The sequence below is a fragment of the Palaemon carinicauda genome, chromosome 9 (assembly GCF_036898095.1).
Source record: "Palaemon carinicauda isolate YSFRI2023 chromosome 9, ASM3689809v2, whole genome shotgun sequence".
NCBI lineage: Eukaryota > Metazoa > Arthropoda > Malacostraca > Decapoda > Palaemonidae > Palaemon > Palaemon carinicauda.
Window position 1 is genome coordinate 106451980 of NC_090733.1, and position 18041 is coordinate 106470020.

The following is an 18041-nucleotide window of genomic DNA, read 5'->3' on the forward strand; positions in this document are numbered from 1 at the left end:
GATCCCATGTCCCCTTCCCCAAATTTCCCCCACCAAGGTGACCCCAGGTCCCCTTCCCCAAATACCCACCACCAAGGTGACCCCGTGTCCCCTTCCCCAAATACCCAACACCAAGGTATCCCCAGGTCCCCTTCCCCAAATCCCTCCCACCAAGGTGACCCCAGGTCCCGAACCTCCGAATCCTCCCGCAAAGGTGACCCTAGATCCCTTTCCCATAATCCACTCCACCAAGGTGACCTCAGGTCCCCTTCCCGAAATCCACCACACCTAGGTGACCCCAGTTCCCCTTCCCCAAATCCCCCCACCATGGTGACCCCAGGTCACCTTCCCCAAATCCCCCCCTCCAAGGTGACCCCAGGTTCACTTCCCCAAATTTCCCCTACCAAGGTGATCCCAGGTCCACTTCCCTAAATTTCCCCCAACAAGGTGACCTCAGGTCCCCTTCCCCAAAGCTACCCCACCAAGGTGACCAGAGGTCCCCTTCCCCAAATCCCCAACACCAAAGTGACCCCTTGTCCACTCCTTCATATCCCAAACACCAAGGTCACCCCAGGTCCCCTTCCCCAATTCCCAAAACCAAGGTGACCCCAGGTCTCCTTCCCTAAGTGCCCAACACCAAGGTGACCCCAGGTCCCCCTCCCCAAGTCCTCAATATCCAGGTGACCCCAAGTCCCCTTCCCCAAGTTCCCAACACCAAGGTGATCCCAGGTCCCCTTCCTCAAGTCCCCAACACAGAGGTAACCCCAAGTCCCCTTCCCCAAGTCCCTAACACCAAGGTGATCCCAGGTCCCCTTCCCCAAGTCCCCAACACAGAGATGACCCCAGGTCCCCTTCCCCAAGTTCCCAACACCAAGGTGACCCCAGGTTCCCTCCCCCAAGTCCCCAACACCAAGGTGACCCCAAGTCCTCTTCCCAAAATCCAACCCACCAAGGTGACCCCAGGTCCCCATCCCCAAGTCCCCAACACCAAAGTGACCCTATGTCCCTTCCCCAAGTCCCCAACACCAAGGTGACCCGAGGACCAATTCCCCGAACCCCCCACACCAAGGTGTCCCCAGGTCCCCTTCTTCAAATCCCCCACACCAAGGTGACCATAAGTTCACTTCCCCATGTCCCCAACACCAAGGTGACCCGAGGTTCCCCTCCCCATGACCCCAACACCAAGGTGACCCCAGGTCCCCCTCCCCAAGTCCCTAACACCAAGGTGATCCCTGGTCCCCTTCCCCAAGTCCCCAACACCATGGTGACCCCAGGTCCCCTTCCCCAAGGCCCCAACACCAAGTGACCCCAGGTCCCCTTCCCCAAATCACCAACACCAAGGTGACCCCAGCTCCCCTTCCCCAAATACCCAACAAATAGGTGACCCCATGTCCCTTCCCCAAATATCCCTCCAATAAGGTGACCCCAGGTCCCCTTCCCCAAATCCCCAACACCTAGATGACCCCAGGTCCCCTTCCCCAAAATCTCCCCACCAAGGTGACCCCAGGTCCCAATCCCCAAAATCCCCCCAACAAAGGTGACCCCAGGTCCATTTCCAGTAATCCACCCCACCAAGGTGACCCCAGGTCCCCTTCCCCAAATCTACTCCACCAAGTTGACTCCAAGACCCCTTCCCCTAATCCTCCCACCAAGGTGACTCCATGTCCCCTTCCCCAAATCCTCCAAACCAAGATGACCCCAGGTCCCCTTCCCCAAATTTTCCTCACCAAAGTGACTCTAGGTCCACTTCCCCAAATTTCCCCCACCAAGGTGACCCCAGGTCCCCTTCCCCAAATCCCCAAAACCAAAGTGACCCCAGTTCCCCTTCCCCAAGTCCCCAACACCAAGGTGACCCCAGGTCCCCTCCCCATGTCCCAAACATCAAATTGACCCCATGTCCCCTTCCCCAAGTTCCCAACACCAACGTGACCCCAGGTCCTCTTCCCCAAGTTCCCAACACCAAGATGACTCCAGGTCCCCTACCCCAAGTCCCCAACACCAAGGTGACCAGATGTCCCTTCCCCAAGTCCCCAACTCCAAGGTGACCCCAGGCCCCCTTCCCCAAGTCCCCAACTCCAAGGTGACCCCAGGCCCCCTTCCCCAAGTCCCCAACTCCAAGGTGACCCAAGGTCCCCTTCCCCAAGTCCCCAACACCAAGGTGACCCCAGGTCCCTTTCCCCAAGTCCCCAACACCAAGGTGACCGGAAGTCCCCTTCTCTAAGTTCCCAATACCAAGGTGATCCCAGGTCCCCTTCCCCAAGTCCCCAACTCCAAGGTGACCCCAGGTCCCCTTCCCCAAATACCCACACCAAGGTGACCCTTAGTCCCCCTCCCCAAATACCCAACACCAAGGTATCCCCATGTCCTCTTCCCCAAATCCCTCCCACCAAGGTGATCCCAGGTCCCGAACCCCAGAATCCTCCTGCAAAGGTGACCCTAGGTCCCTTTCCCAAAATCCACTCCACCAAGGTGACCTCAGGTCCCCTTCCCGAAATCCACCACACCAAGATGACCCCAGTTCCCCTTCCCCAAATCCCCCCACCATGGTGACCCCGGGTCACCTTCCCCAAATCCCCCCACCAAGGTGACCCCAGTTTCACTTCCCCAAATTTCCCCCACCAAGGTGATCCCAGGTCCACTCCCCCAAAATTCCCCCAACAAGGTGACCTCAGGTCCCCTTCCCCAAATCTACCCCACCAAGGTGACCAGAGGTCCCCTTCCCCAAATCCCCAACACCAAAGTGACCCCTTGTCCACTCTTCATATCCCAAACACCAAGGTCACCCCAGGTCCCATTCCCCAAATCCATCACACCAAGGTGACCCCAGGTCCCCTTCCCCAATTCCCAAAACCAAGGTGACCCCAGGTCTTCTTCCCTAAGTCCCAAACACCAAGGTGACCACAGGTCCCCCTCCCCAAGTCCTCAATATCCAGGTGACCCCAAGTCCCCTTCCCCAAGTTCCCAACACCAAAGTGACCCCAGGTCCCCTTCCCCAAGTCCCCAACACAGAGGTGACCCCAAGTCCACTTCCCCAAGTCCCCAACACCAAGGTGACCCCAAGTCCCCTTCCCATAATCCAACCCACCAAGGTGACCCCAGGTCCCCATCCCCAAGTCCCCATCACCAAGGTGACCCTAGGTCCCTTTCCTCAAGTCCCCAACACCAAGGTGACCCCAAGTCTCCTTCCCCAAGTCCCTGACACCAAAGTGACCCCATGTCCCCTTCCCCAAGTCCCCACCACCAAGGTGACCCCAGGTCCCCTTCCCAAAGTCCCCAAAACCAAGGTGACCCCAGTTCCCCTTCCCCAAGTCCCCGACACCAAAGTGACCCCAGGTCCCCTTCCCCAAATCCACAACACCAAGGTGACCCCAGGTCCCCTTCCCCAAATCCACAACACCAAGGTGACCCCAGGTCCCCTTCCCCAAATCCCCAAAACTAAGATGACCCCAGTCCCCTTCCCCAAATCTCCCCCCACCAAGGTAACCACAGGTCCCCATCCCCAAGTCCCTAACACCAAGGTGACCCTAGGTCCCTTTCCCAAGTCCCCAACACCAAGGTGACCCCAGGTCCCATTCGCCAAGTCCACGACACCATAGTGACCCCAGATCCCTTTCACCAAGTGCCCACCACTAAGGTGACCCCAGGTCCCCTTCCCAAAGTCCCCAACACCAAGGTGACCCCAGTTCCCCTTCCCCAAGTCCCTGACACCAAAGTGACCCCAGGTCCCCTTCCCAAAGTCCCCACCACCAAGGTGACCCCAGGTCCCTTCCCCAAATCCCCAACACTAAGGTGATCCCAGTCCCCTTACCCAAATCTCCCCCCACCAAGGTGATCCCAAGTCCCCTTCCCCAAGTCCCCAACTCCAAGGTGACCCCAGGTCTTTTTCCCCAAGTCCCCATCACCAAGGTGACCCCAGGGCCCCTCCCCCAAGCCCCCAACACACAAGTGACCCCAGGTCCCCATCCCCAAATTTCCCCCACCAAGGTGACCACAGGTCCCCTTCCTAGAATCCAACCCACCAAGGTGACCCCAGGTCCCCTTCCCCAAAGTCCCCAACACCAAGGTGCCCCCAAAGTATCTTCCCCGAATCCAACCAACCAAGGTGACCCCCAGGTCCCCATCCCCAAGTCCTAACACCAAGGTGACCCTAGGTCCCCTTCCGCAAATCCCTAACACCAAGGTGACCCCAGGTCCCTTCCCAAAGTCCCAAAACCAAGGTGACCCCAGGTCAACTTTCCCAAGTCCCCAACACCAAAGTGACCATAGGTCCCCTTCCCCAAGTCCCCACCACCAAAGTGACCCCAGGTCCCCTTCCCCAATTCCCCACACCAAGGTGACCCCAGGTCCCCTTCCCCAAGTCCCAAACACCAAGGTGATCCCACGTCCCCTCCCGAAAGTCCCCAACACCAAGGTGACTCCAGGTCACCTTCCCCATGTCCCCAACACCAAGGTGACCCAGTCCCCTTCCCCAAATCCAACCAACCAATGTGACCCCAGGTCCCCATTCCCCTGTCCCTAACACCAAGGTGACCCCAGGTCCCCTTCCCCAAGTCCCCGAAACCAAAGTGACCCCAGGTCCCCTTCCCCAAGTCCCCACCACCAAGGTGACCCTAGGTCCCCTTCCTCAAATCCCAACACCAAGGTGACCCCAGGTCCCCTTCCCCTAATCCCCAACACCAAGGTGACCCCAGTCCCCTTCCCCAATCTCAGCAAGGTGACCCCAGGTCCCCAACCAAAATTCCCAACACCATTGTATCCCCAGGTCCCCTTCCCCAAATCCCTCCCACCAATGTGACCCCAGTTCCCCATTCCCCAAAATCCAACCACAAAGGTGACCCTAGGTCCCCTTCCCCAAAACCACTCCACCAAGGTGACCCCTGGTCCCCTTCCCTGAAACCACCCACCAAGGTAACCCCAGTACCCATTCCCCAAATCCCCACACCAAGGTACACTGGGTCACCTCCCCAAAATCTCTCCTACCAAGGTGACCCTGGTCCCATTCCCCAAATTTCCCCCACCAAATGATCCCAGGTCACTTCCCCAAATTTCCCCCACTAAGGTGACCCAGGTCCCCTTCCCCAAATTCCCAACACCAAGGTGACCCTTTCCCCTTCCACATATCCCAAACACCAAGGTAACCCCAGGTCCCCTTCCCCAAATCCACCACACCAAGGTGACCCGAGGTCCAATTCCCCGAACCCCCCACACCAAGGTGTCCCCAAGTCTCCTTCCCAAAATCACCCCCACTAAGGAGACCCCAGGTCCCCTTCCCCAAATTTCCCTCACCATTTTGATCCCAGGTCACCTTCCCCAAATTTCCCCCGCAAAGGTGACCCCAGGTCACCTTCCACAAATCCCCCACCAAGGAGATCCCTGTCCCCTTCCCCAAATTTCCCCCACCAAGGTGACCCCAGGTCCCCTTCCCCAAATACCCACCACCAAGGTGACCCCGTGTCCCTTCCCCAAATACCCAACACCAAGGTATCCCCAGGTCCCCTTCCCCAAATCCCTCGCACCAAGGTGACCCCAGGTCCCCCCCAGAATCCTCCAGCAAAGGTGACCCTAGGTCCCTTTCCCAAAATCCACTCCACCAAGGTGACCCCAGGTCCCCTTCCCGAAATCCCCACACCTAGGTGACCCCAGATTCCCTTCCCCAAATCCCCTCACCATGGTGACCCCAGGTCACCTTCCCCAAATCCCCCACTCCAAGGTGACCCCAGGTTCATTTCCCCAAATTTCCCCTACCAAGGTGATCCCAGGTCCACTTCCCCAAATTTCCCCCAACAAGGTGACCAGGTCCCCTTCCCCAAATTTACCCAACCAAGGTGACCAGAGTCCCCTTCCCCAAGTCCCCAACACCAAAGTGACCCCTTGTCCCCTCTTTCATATCCCAAACACCAAGGTCACCCCAGGTCCCATTCCCCAAATCCACCACACCAAGGAGACCCCAGGTCCCCTTCCCCAATTCCCAAAACCAAGGTGACCCCAGGTCTCCTTCCTTAAGTCCCCAACACCAAGGTGACCCCAGGTCCCCCTCCCCAAGTCCTCAATATCCAGGTGACCCCAAGTCCCCTTCCCCAAGTTCCCAACACCAAGGTGACCCCAGGTCCCCTTCCTCAAGTCCCAAACACAGAGGTAACCCCAAGTCCCCTTCCCCAAGTCCCTAACACCAAGGTGATCCCAGGTCCCCTTCCCCAATTCCCAAAACCAAGGTGACCCCAGGTCTCCTTCCTTAAGTCCCCAACACCAAGGTGACCCCAGGTCCCCTCCCCAAGTCTCAATATCCAAGGTGACCCAAGTCCCCTTCCCCAAGTCCCCAACACCAAGGTGACTCCAGGTTCCCTCCCCAAGTCCCCAACACCAAAGGTGACCCCAAGTCCCCTTCCCAAAATCCAACCCACCAAGGTGACCCCAGGTCCCCATCCCCAAGTCCCCAACACCAAGGTGACCCTAGGTCCCTTCCCCAAGTCCCCAACACCAAGGTGACCTGAGGTCCAATTCCCCGAACCCCCCACACCAAGGTGACCCCAGGTCCCCTTCCCCAATTTCCCCACACCAAGGTGACCATAAGTTAACTTCCCCATGTCCCCAACACCAAGGTGACCCCAGGTTCCCCTCCCCATGTCCCCAACACCAAGGTGACCCCAGGTCCCCCTCCCCAAGTCCCTAACACCAAGGTGACCCCTGGTCCCCTTCCCCAAGTCCCCAACACCATGGTGACCCCATGTCCCCTTCCCCAAGTCCCCATCACCAAGTGACCCCAGGTCCCCTCTCCAAGTCACCAACACCAAGGTGATCCCAGGTCCCCTTCCCCAAATACCCAACAAATAGGTGACCCCATGTCTCCTTCCCCAATCTCCCTCCACTAAGGTGACCCCAGGTCCCCTTCCCCAAATCCCCAACACCTAGATGACCCCAGGTCCCCTTCCCCAAAATCTCCCCACCATGGTGTCCCAAGGTCCCAATCCCCAAAATCCCCCAACAAAGGTGACCCCAGGTCCATTTCCAGTAATCCACCCCACCAAGGTGTCCCCAGGTCCCCTTCCCCAAATCTACTCACCAAGTTGACTCCAAGACCCCTTCCCCTAATCCTCCCACAAAGGTGACCCATGTCCCCTTCCCCAAATCCTCCAAACCAAGATGACCCCAGGTCCCCTTCCCCAAATTTTCCTCACCAAGGTGACTCCCAGGTCCACTTCCCCAAATTTCCCCCACCAAGGTGACCCCAGGTCCCCTTCCCCAAATCCCCAAAACCAAAGTGACCCCAGTCCCCTTCCCCAAGTCCCCAACACCAAGGTGACCCCAGGTCCCCTTCCCCATGTCCCAAACATCAAGTGACCCCATGTCCCCTTCCCCAAGTCCCCAACACCAAGTGACCCCAAGTCCCCTTCCCCAAGTCCCCAACAACAAGATGACCCCAGGTCCCCTTCCCCAAGTCCCCAACACCAAGGTGACCAGGTCCCCTTCCCCAAGTCCCCAACTCCAAGGTGACCCCAGGCCCCTTCCCCAAGTCCCCAACTCCAAGGTGACCCAGGTCCCCTTCCCCAAGTCCCCAACACCAAGGTGACCCCAGGTCCCTTCCCCAAATCCCAAACCCAAGATGACTGGAAGTCCCCTTCCCCAAGTCCAACCAAGGTGATCCCAGGTCCCCTTCCCCAAGTCCCCAACAAAGGTGACCCCAGGTCCCCTTCCCCAAATCCCACACCAAGGTGACCCCAAGTCCCCTTCCCCAAATCCCAACACCAAGGTGACCCCAGGTCCCCTTCCCCAAATCCCCCCACCAAGGTGACCCCAGGTCCCCTTCCCCAAATCCCCCACCAAGGTGACCCAGGTCCCCTTCCCCAAATCCCCACACCAAGGTGACCCAGGTCCCCTTCCCCAAATCCCCCACCAAGGTGACCCCGGTCCCTTCCCCAAATCCCCCACCAAGGTGACCCAAGGTCCTTCCCCAAATCCCCCACCAAGGTGACCCCAGGTCCTTCCCCAAATTTCCCCAACAAGGTGACCCCAGGTCCCCTTCCCCAAATCCCCACCAAGGTGACCCCAGGGTCCCCTTCCCCAAATCCCCAACACCAAGGTGACCCCGTCCCCTTCCAATCCCAACACCAAGGTGACCCCAGGTCCCCTTCCCCAAATCCCCACACCAAGGTGACCCCAGGTCCCCTTCCCCAATCCCCAAACCAAGGTGACCCCAGGTCCCCTTCCCCAAGTCCCAAACCAAGGTGACCCCAGGTCCCCTTCCCCAAGTCCCAACACCAAGGTGACCCCAGGTCCCCTTCCCCAAGTCCCAACACCAAGGTGACCCCAGGTCCCCTTCCCCAAGTCCCCAACACCAAGGTGACCCCAGGTCCCCTTCCCCAAGTCCCCAACACCAAGGTGACCCCAGTCCCCTTCCCCAAGTCCAACACCAAGGTGACCCCAGGTCCCCTCCCCAAGTCCCCAACACCAAGGTGACCCCAGTCCCCTTCCCCAAGTCCCCAACACCAAGGTGACCCCAGGTCCCCTTCCCCAAGTCCCACACCAAGGTGACCCCAGGTCCCCTTCCCCAAGTCCCCACACCAAGGTGACCCCAGGTCCCCTTCCCAAGTCCCCAACACCAAGGTGACCCCAGGTCCCCTTCCCCAAATCCCCACACCAAGGTGACCCCAGGTCCCCTTCCCCAAATCCCCAACACCAAGGTGACCCCAGGTCCCCTTCCCCAAATCCCCAACACCAAGGTGACCCCAGGTCCCCTTCCCAAATCCCCAACACCAAGGTGACCCCAGGTCCCCTTCCCCAAATCCCCCACCAAGGTACCCCAGGTCCCTTCCCAAATCCCCAACACCAAGGTGACCCCAGGTCCCTTCCCCAAATCCCCACAAAGGTGACCCAGTCCCCTTCCCAAATCCACCCACCAAGGTGACCCCAGGTCCCCTTCCCCAAATCCACCACACCAAGGTGACCCCAGGTTCCCCTTCCAAATCCCCCACCAAGGTGACACCAGGTCCTTCCCCAAATCCAACCCACCAAGGTGACCCCAGGTCCCTTCCCCAAATTTCCCACACCAAGGTGACCCAGGTCCCTTCCCCAAATCCCCCAACAGGTGACCCAGGTCCCCTTCCCCAAATCCACCACCAAGGTGACCCCAGGTCCCCTTCCCCAAATCCCCAACACCAAGGTGACCCCAGGTCCCCCCCCCAAACACCAAGGTGACCCCAGGTCCCCTTCCCCAATCCCCACACCAAGGTGACCCCAGGTCCCCTTCCCCATTCCCAACCAAGGTGACCCAGGTCCCCTTCCCCAAGTCCCCAACACCAAGGTGACCCCAGGTCCCCTCCCAAAGTCCCCAACACCAAGGTGACCCCAGGTCCCCTTCCCCAAGTCCCAACACCAAGGACCCAGGTCCCCTTCCCCAAGTCCCCAACACCAAGGTGACCCAGGTCCCCTTCCCCAAGTCCCCAACACCAAGGTGACCCCAGGTCCCCTTCCCCAAGTCCCCACCCAAGGTGACCCCAGGTCCCCTTCCCAAAGTCCCCAACACCAAGGTGACCCAGGTCCCCTTCCCCAAATCCCCAACACCAAGGTGACCCCAGGTCCCCTTCCCCAAATCCCCAACAAAGGTGACCCCAGGTCCCCTTCCCCAAATCCTAACACCAAGGTGACCCAGGTCCCCTTCCCCAAATCCCAACACCAAGGTGACCCCAGGTCCCCTTCCCCAAATCCCAACACCAAGGTGACCCAGGTCCCCTTCCCCAAATCCCCAACACCAAGGTGACCCCAGGTCCCCTTCCCCAAATCCACCCACTAAGGTGACCCCAGGTCCCCTTCCCCAAATCCCCAACACCAAGGTGACCCCAGGTCCCTTCCCCAAATCCCAACACCAAGGTGACCCCAGGTCCCTTCCCCAAATCCACCCACCAAGGTGACCCCAGGTCCCCTTCCCCAAATTCCCCCTCACAAGGTGACCCCAGGTCCCCTTCCCCAAATCCCCCACCAAGGTGACCCCAGGTCCCCTTCCCCAAATCCCACACCAAGGTGACCCAGTCCCCTTCCCCAAATCCCCCACCAAGGTGACCCCAGGTCCCCTTCCCCAAATCCCCACCAAGGTGACCCCAGGTCCCCTTCCCCAAATCCCAACCAAGGTGACCCCAGGTCCCCTTCCCAAATCCCCAATAAAGGTGACCCCAGTCCCTTCCCCAAATTTCCCCACCAAGGTGACCCAGGTCCCTTCCCCAAATCCCCACCAAGGTGACCCCAGGTCCCTTCCCCAAATTTCCCCACCAAGGTGACCCCAGGTCCCCTTCCCCAAATTTCCCCACCAAGGTGACCCCAGGTCCCCTTCCCCAAATCCCACACCAAGGTGACCCCAGGTCCCCTTCCCCAAATCCCCAACACCAAGGTGACCCAGGTCCCCTTCCCCAAATCCCACCAACAAGGTGACCCCAGGTCCCCTTCCCCAAATCCCCACACCAAGGTGACCCCAGGTCCCTTCCCCAAGTCCCCAAACCAAGGTGACCCCAGGTCCCCTTCCCCAAGTCCCCAACACCAAGGTGACCCCAGGTCCCCTTCCCCAAGTCCCAACACCAAGGTGACCCCAGGTCCCCTTCCCCAAGTCCCCAACACCAAGGTGACCCCAGGTCCCCTTCCCCAAGTCCCCACCAAGGTGACCCCAGGTCCCCTTCCCCAAATCCCCAACAAGGTGACCCCAGGTCCCCTTCCCCAAATCCCCCCACCAAGGTGACCCCAGGTCCCCTTCCCCAAATCCCCAACACCAAGGTGACCCCAGGTCCCCTTCCCCAAATCCCCCCAACAAAGGTGACCCCAGGTCCCCTTCCCCAAATCCCCCACCAAGGTGACCCCAGGTCCCCTTCCCCAATCCCCAACACCAAGGTGACCCCAGTCCCCTTCCCCAAATCTCCCAACCCGGTGACCCCAGGTCCCCTTCCCCAAATCCCCAACACCAAGGTGACCCCAGGTCCCCTTCCCCAAATCCCCCACCAAGGTGACCCCAGTCCCCTTCCCCAAATCCCCCACCAAGGTGACCCCAGGTCCCCTTCCCCAAATCCCCCACCAAGGTGACCCCAGGTCCCCTTCCCCAACCCACCCACCAAGGTGACCCCAGTCCCCTTCCCCAATCCCCACACCAAGGTGACCCCAGGTCCCCTTCCCCAAATCCCCCACCAAGGTGACCCCAGGTCCCCTTCCCCAAATCCCCACCAAGGTGACCAGGTCCCCTTCCCCAAATCCCCAACACCAAGGTGACCCCAGGTCCCCTTCCCCAATCCCCAACACCAAGGTGACCCCAGGTCCCCTTCCCCAAATCCCCAACACCAAGGTGACCCCAGGTCCCTTCCCCAAGTCCCCACACCAAGGTGACCCCAGGTCCCCTTCCCAAATCCCCCAAAGGACCCCAGTCCCCTTCCCCAAATCCCCACCAAGTGACCCCAGGTCCCCTTCCCCAAATCCCCCCAAGGTGACCCCAGGTCCCCTTCCCCAAGTCCCCCACCAAGGTGACCCCAGGTCCCCTTCCCCAAATCCCCAACCAAGGTGACCCCAGGTCCCCTTCCCCAAGTCCCAACACCAAGGTGACCCCAGGTCCCCTCTCCCCAAATCCCCAACACCAAGGTGACCCCAGGTCCCCTTCCCCAAGTCCCCCACCAAGGTGACCCCAGGTCCCCCCCAAATCCCCCCAAGGTGACCCCAGGTCCCCTTCCCCAAGTCCACCCACCAAGGTGACCCCAGGTCCCCTTCCCCAAGTCCCCAACACCAAGGTGACCCCAGGTCCCCTTCCCCAAATCCCCCACCAAGGTGACCCCAGGTCCCCTTCCCCAAATCCCCAACCCAAGGTGACCCAAGGTCCCCTTCCCCAAGTCCCCAACCAAGGTGACCCCAGGTCCCCTTCCCCAAATCCCCAACACCAAGGTGACCCCAGGTCCCCTTCCCCAAATCCCAACACCAAGGTGACCCAGGTCCCTTCCCCAAATCCCCAACCAAGGTGACCCAGGTCCCCTTCCCCAAATCCCCAACCAAGGTGACCCCAGGTCCCCTTCCCCAAATCCCACCACCAAGGTGACCCCAGGTCCCCTTCCCCAAATCCCAACACCAAGGTGACCCCAGGTCCCCTTCCCCAAATCCCCCACCAAGGTGACCCCAGGTCCCCTTCCCCAAATCCCCCACCAAGGTGACCCCAGGTCCCCTTCCCCAAATCCCCACACCAAGGTGACCCAGGTCCCCTTCCCCAAATCCCCCACCAAGGTGACCCCGGTCCCCTTCCCCAAATCCCCCCACCAAGGTGACCCAAGGTCCCCTTCCCCAAATTCCCCACCAAGGTGACCCCAGGTCCCCTTCCCCAAATCCCCCAACAAGGTGACCCCAGTCCCCTTCCCCAAATCCCCACCAAGGTGACCCAGGTCCCCTTCCCCAAATCCCCAACACCAAGGTGACCCCAGGTCCCCTCCCCAATCCCAACACCAAGGTGACCCCAGGTCCCCTTCCCCAAATCCCACACCAAGGTGACCCCAGGTCCCCTTCCCCAAATTCCCAACCAAGGTGACCCCAGGTCCCCTTCCCCAAGCCCCCAACACCAAGGTGACCCCAGGTCCCCTCCCCAAGTCCCCAATACCAAGGTGACCCCAGGTCCCCTTCCCAAAGTCCCAACACCAAGGTGACCCCAGGTCCCCTTCCCCAAGTCCCCAACAAGGTGACCCCAGGTCCCCTTCCCCAAGTCCCCAACACCAAGGTGACCCCAGGTCCCTTCCCCAAGTCCCCAACACCAAGGTGACCCCAGGTCCCCTTCCCAAATCCACCCACCAAGGTGACCCCAGGTCCCCATTCCCCAAATCCCCAACACCAAGGTGACCCCAGGTCCCTTCCCCAAGTCCCCAACACCAAGGTGACCCCAGGTCCCCTTCCCCAAGTCCCTGACACCAAGTGACCCCAGTCCCCTTCCCCAAGTCCCCACCACCAAGGTGACCCCAGGTCCCCTTCCCCAAAGTCCCCAACACCAAGGTGACCCCAGTCCCCTTCCCCAAGTCCCCACACCAAGTGACCCCAGGTCCCCTTCCCCAAGTCCCCACCACCAAGGTGACCCCAGGTCCCCTCCCCAAATCCCAACACCAAGGTACCCCAGGTCCCCTTCCCCAAATCCCCAACACCAAGGTGACCCCAGTCCCCTTCCCCAAATCCCCCCCACCAAGGTGACCCCAGGTCCCTTCCCCAAATCCCCAACACCAAGGTGACCCCAGGTCCCTTCCCCAAATCCCCCACAAAGGTGACCCCAAGTCCCCTTCCCCAAATCCCCCACCAAGGTGACCCCAGGTCCCCTTCCCCAAATCCCCACACCAAGGTGACCCAGTCCCCTTCCAAATCCCCCACCAAGGTGACCCAGGTCCCCTTCCCCAAATCCAACCCACCAAGGTGACCCCAGGTCCCCTTCCCCAAATCCCAACACCAAGGTGACCCCAGGTCCCTTCCCCAAATCCCCCAACAAGGTGACCCCAGGTCCCCTTCCCCAAATCCCCCACCAAGGTGACCCCAGGTCCCTTCCCAAATCCCCAACACCAAGGTGACCCCAGGTCCCCTTCCCAAACACCAAGGTGACCCCAGGTCCCCTTCCCCAATCCACCACACCAAGGTGACCCCAGGTCCCCTTCCCCGTCCCAACCAAGGTGACCCCAGGTCCCCTTCCCCAAGTCCCCAACACCAAGGTGACCCCAGGTCCCCTCCCAAAGTCCCCAACACCAAGGTGACCCCAGGTCCCCTTCCCCAAGTCCCAACAAAGGACCCCAGGTCCCCTTCCCCAAGTCCCCAACACCAAGGTGACCCCAGGTCCCCTTCCCCAAGTCCCCAACACCAAGGTGACCCCAGGTCCCCTTCCCCAAGTCCCCAACACCAAGGTGACCCCAGGTCCCCTTCCCCAAAGTCCAACACCAAGGTGACCCCAGGTCCCCTTCCCCAAATCCCAACAACCAAGGTGACCCCAGGTCCCCTTCCCCAAATCCCCAACACCAAGGTGACCCCAGGTCCCCTTCCCCAATCCCCAACACCAAGGTGACCCCAGGTCCCCTTCCCCAAATCCCCAACAAAAGTGACCCCAGGTCCCCTTCCCCAAATCCCCAACACCAAGGTGACCCCAGGTCCCCTTCCCCAAATCCCCAACACAAGGTGACCCCAGGTCCCCTTCCCCAAATCCCAACACCAAGGTGACCCCAGGTCCCCTTCCCAAATCCCCAACACCAAGGTACCCCAGGTCCCTTCCCCAAATTCCCCACCAAGGTGACCCCAGGTCCCCTTCCCCAAATCCCCAACACCAAGGTGACCCCAGGTCCCTTCCCCATCCCCCACCAAGGTGACCCCAGGTCCCTTCCCAAATCCACCCACCAAGGTGACCCAGGTCCCCTTCCCCAAATCCCCCACCAAGGTGACCCAAGTCCCCTTCCCAAATCCCCCACCAAGGTGACCCCAGGTCCCTTCCCCAAATCCCACACCAAGGTGACCCAGGTCCCTTCCCCAAATTTCCCCCCCAAGGTGACCCCAGGTCCCCTTCCCCAAATTTCCCCACCAAGGTGACCCCAGGTCCCCTTCCCCAAATACCCCACCAAGGTGACCCAGGTCCCCTTCCCCAAATCCCCAAAAGGTGACCCCAGGTCCCCTTCCCCAAATTTCCCCCACCAAGGTGACCCAGGTCCCCTTCCCCAAATTTCCCCACCAAGGTGACCCCAGGTCCCCTTCCCCAAATTCCCCACCAAGGTGACCCCAGGTCCCCTTCCCCAAATCCCCACCAAGGTGACCCCAGGTCCCCTTCCCCAAATCCCACAACCAAGGTGACCCCAGGTCCCCTTCCCCAAATCCCCAACCCAAGGTGACCCCAGGTCCCCTTCCCCAAATCCCACCACCAAGGTGACCCCAGGTCCCCTTCCCCAAATCCCCACACCAAGGTGACCATAGGTCCCTTCCCCATGTCCCCAATACCAAGGTGACCCCAGGTCCCCTTCCCCAAATGTCCCCAACACCAAATGACCCCAGGTCCCCTTCCCCAAATCCCAACACCAAGGTGACCCCAGGTCCCCTTCCCCAAATCCCAACAAAGGTGACCCCAGGTCCCCTTCCCCAAATCCCCCCAAGGTGACCCAGGTCCCCTTCCCCAAATCCCCAACACCAAGGTGACCCCAGGTCCCCTTCCCCAAATCCCCACCAAGGTGACCCCAGGTCCCCTTCCCCAAATCCCCCCAACAAAGGTGACCCCAGGTCCCCTTCCCCAATCCACCCCAAAGGTGACCCCAGGTCCCCTTCCCCAAATCACCCACCAAGGTGACCCCAGGTCCCCTTCCCCAATCCCCCACCAAGGTGACCCCAGGTCCCTTCCCCAAATCCCCACCAAGGTGACCCCAGGTCCCCTTCCCCAAATCCCACCAAGGTGACCCCAGGTCCACTTCCCCAAATTTCCTACACCAAGGTGACCCCAGGTCCCCTTCCCCAAATCCCCAAACCAAGGTGACCCCAGGTCCCCTTCCCCAAATCCCCAACACCAAGGTGACCCCAGGTCCCCTTCCCCAATTCCCAAACACCAAGGTGACCCCAGGTCCCCTTCCCCAAGTCCCCAAACCAAGGTGACCCCAGGTCCCCTTCCCCAAGTCCCCAACACCAAGGTGACCCCAGGTCCCCTTCCCCAAATCCCCAACACCAAGGTGACCCCAGGTCCCCTTCCCCAAGTCCCCAACCCAAGGTGACCCCAGGTCCCCTTCCCCAAGTCCCCAACCCAAGGTGACCCCAGGTCCCCTTCCCCAAGTCCCCAACACCAAGGTGACCCCAGGTCCCCTTCCCCAAGTCCCCAACACCAAGGTGACCCCAGTCCCCTTCCCAAGTCCCCAAACCAAGGTGACCCCAGGTCCCCTTCCCCAAATCCCCAACCAAGGTGACCCAGGTCCCCTTCCCCAAGTCCCCAACACCAAGGTGACCCCAGGTCCCCTTCCCCAAGTCCCCAACACCAAGGTGACCCCAGGTCCCCTTCCCCAAATCCCCACACCAAGGTGACCCCAGGTCCCCTTCCCCAAGTCCAACACCAAGGTGACCCCAGGTCCCCTTCCCCAAGTCCCCAACACCAAGGTGACCCCAGGTCCCCTTCCCCAAGTCCCCAACACCAAGGTGACCCCAGGTCCCCTTCCCCAAATCCCAACACCAAGGTGACCCCAGGTCCCCTTCCCCAAATCCCCAACCAAGGTGACCCCAGGTCCCCTTCCCCAATCCCCAACACCAAGGTGACCCCAGGTCCCCTTCCCCAAATCCCCAACACCAAGGTGACCCCAGGTCCCCTTCCCCAAAATCCCCAACACCAAGGTGACCCCAGGTCCCCTTCCCCAAGTCCCCCCACCAAGGTGACCCCAGGTCCCCTTCCCCAATCCCCAACACCAAGGTGACCCAGGTCCCCTTCCCCAAGTCCCAACACCAAGGTGACCCCAGGTCCCCTTCCCCAAATCCCCCACACCAAGGTGACCCCAGGTCCCCTTCCCCAAATCCCCAACACCAAGGTGACCCCAGTCCCCTTCCCCAAATCCCCACCAAGGTGACCCCAGGTCCCCTCCCCATGTCCCAACACCAAGGTGACCCCAGGTCCCCTTCCCCAGAGTCCCCAACACCAAGGTGACCCCAGTCCCCTTCCCCAAGTCCCAACACCAAGGTGACCCTGGTCCCCTTCCCCAAATCCCCAACACCAAGGTGACCCCAGGTCCCCTTCCCCAAATCCCCAACACCAAGGTGACCCCAGGTCCCCTTCCCCAAATCCCCCCACCAAGGTGACCCAGGTCCCCTTCCCCAAATTCCCAACACCAATGACCCCAGGTCCCCTTCCCCAAATCCCTCCACCAAGGTGACCCCAGTCCCCTTCCAAATCCACCCACAAGGTGACCCAGGTCCCCTTCCCCAAAACCCTCCACAAAGGTGACCCCAGGTCCCCTTCCCCAAAACCACCCCACCAAGGTACCCAGTCCCCTTCCCCAAATCACCACACCAAGGTGACCCCAGGTCCCTTCCCCAAATTTCCCCCCACCAAGGTGACCCCAGGTCCACTTCCCCAAATTTCCCCCACCAAGGTGACATCAGGTCCCTTCCCCAAATCCACCCACCAAGGTGACCCAGGTCCCCTTCCCCAAATTACAACACCAAGGTGACCCTGTCCCCTTCCCAATCCAACACCAAGGTGACCCCAGGTCCCCTTCCCCAAATCCCCACACCAAGGTGACCCAGGTCCAATTCCCCAAATCCCTCACACCAAGGTGACCCAGGTCCCCTTCCCAAAATCACCCCCACCAAGGTGACCCCAGGTCCCCTTCCCCAAATCCCCACCAAGGTGACCCAGGTCCCCTTCCCCAAATCCCCCCAAGGTGACCCCAGGTCACCATTCCCCAAATCCCCTCAAAGACCCCAGGTCCCCTTCCCCAAATCCCCACCAAGGTGACCCCAGGTCCCCTTCCCCAAATCCCAACACCAAGGTGACCCCAGGTCCCTTCCCCAAGTCCCCAACCCAAGGTGACCCGAGGTCCCCTTCCCCAAGTCCCCACTACACCAAGGTGACCCAGTCCCCTTCCCCAAATCACACCATCAAGGTGACCCCAGGCCCCTTCCCCAAATCCCCAACCCCAAGGTGACCCCAAGTCCCCTTCCCCAAATCCCCCCACACCAAGGTGACCCCAGGTCCCCTTCCCCAAATCCCCAACACCAAGGTGACCCCAGGTCCCCTCCCCATGTCCCCAAAAGGTGACCCCAAGTCCCCTTCCCCAAGACCCCACACCAAGTGACCCCAGTCCCCTTCCCCAAGTCCCCAACACCAAGGTGACCCAGGTCCCCTTCCCCAAGTCCCCAACACCAAGGTGACCCCAGTTCACCTTCCCCAAGTCCCCAATACCAAGGTGACCCCAGGTCCCCTTCCCCAAATCCAACCCACCAAGGTGACCCCAGGTCCCCATTCCCCAAGTCCCCCACACCAAGGTGACCCCAGGTCCCCTTCCCCAAGTCCCCAACACCAAGGTGACCCCATGTCCCCTTCCCAAAGTCCCCAACACCAAGGTGACCCCAGGTCCCCTTCCCCA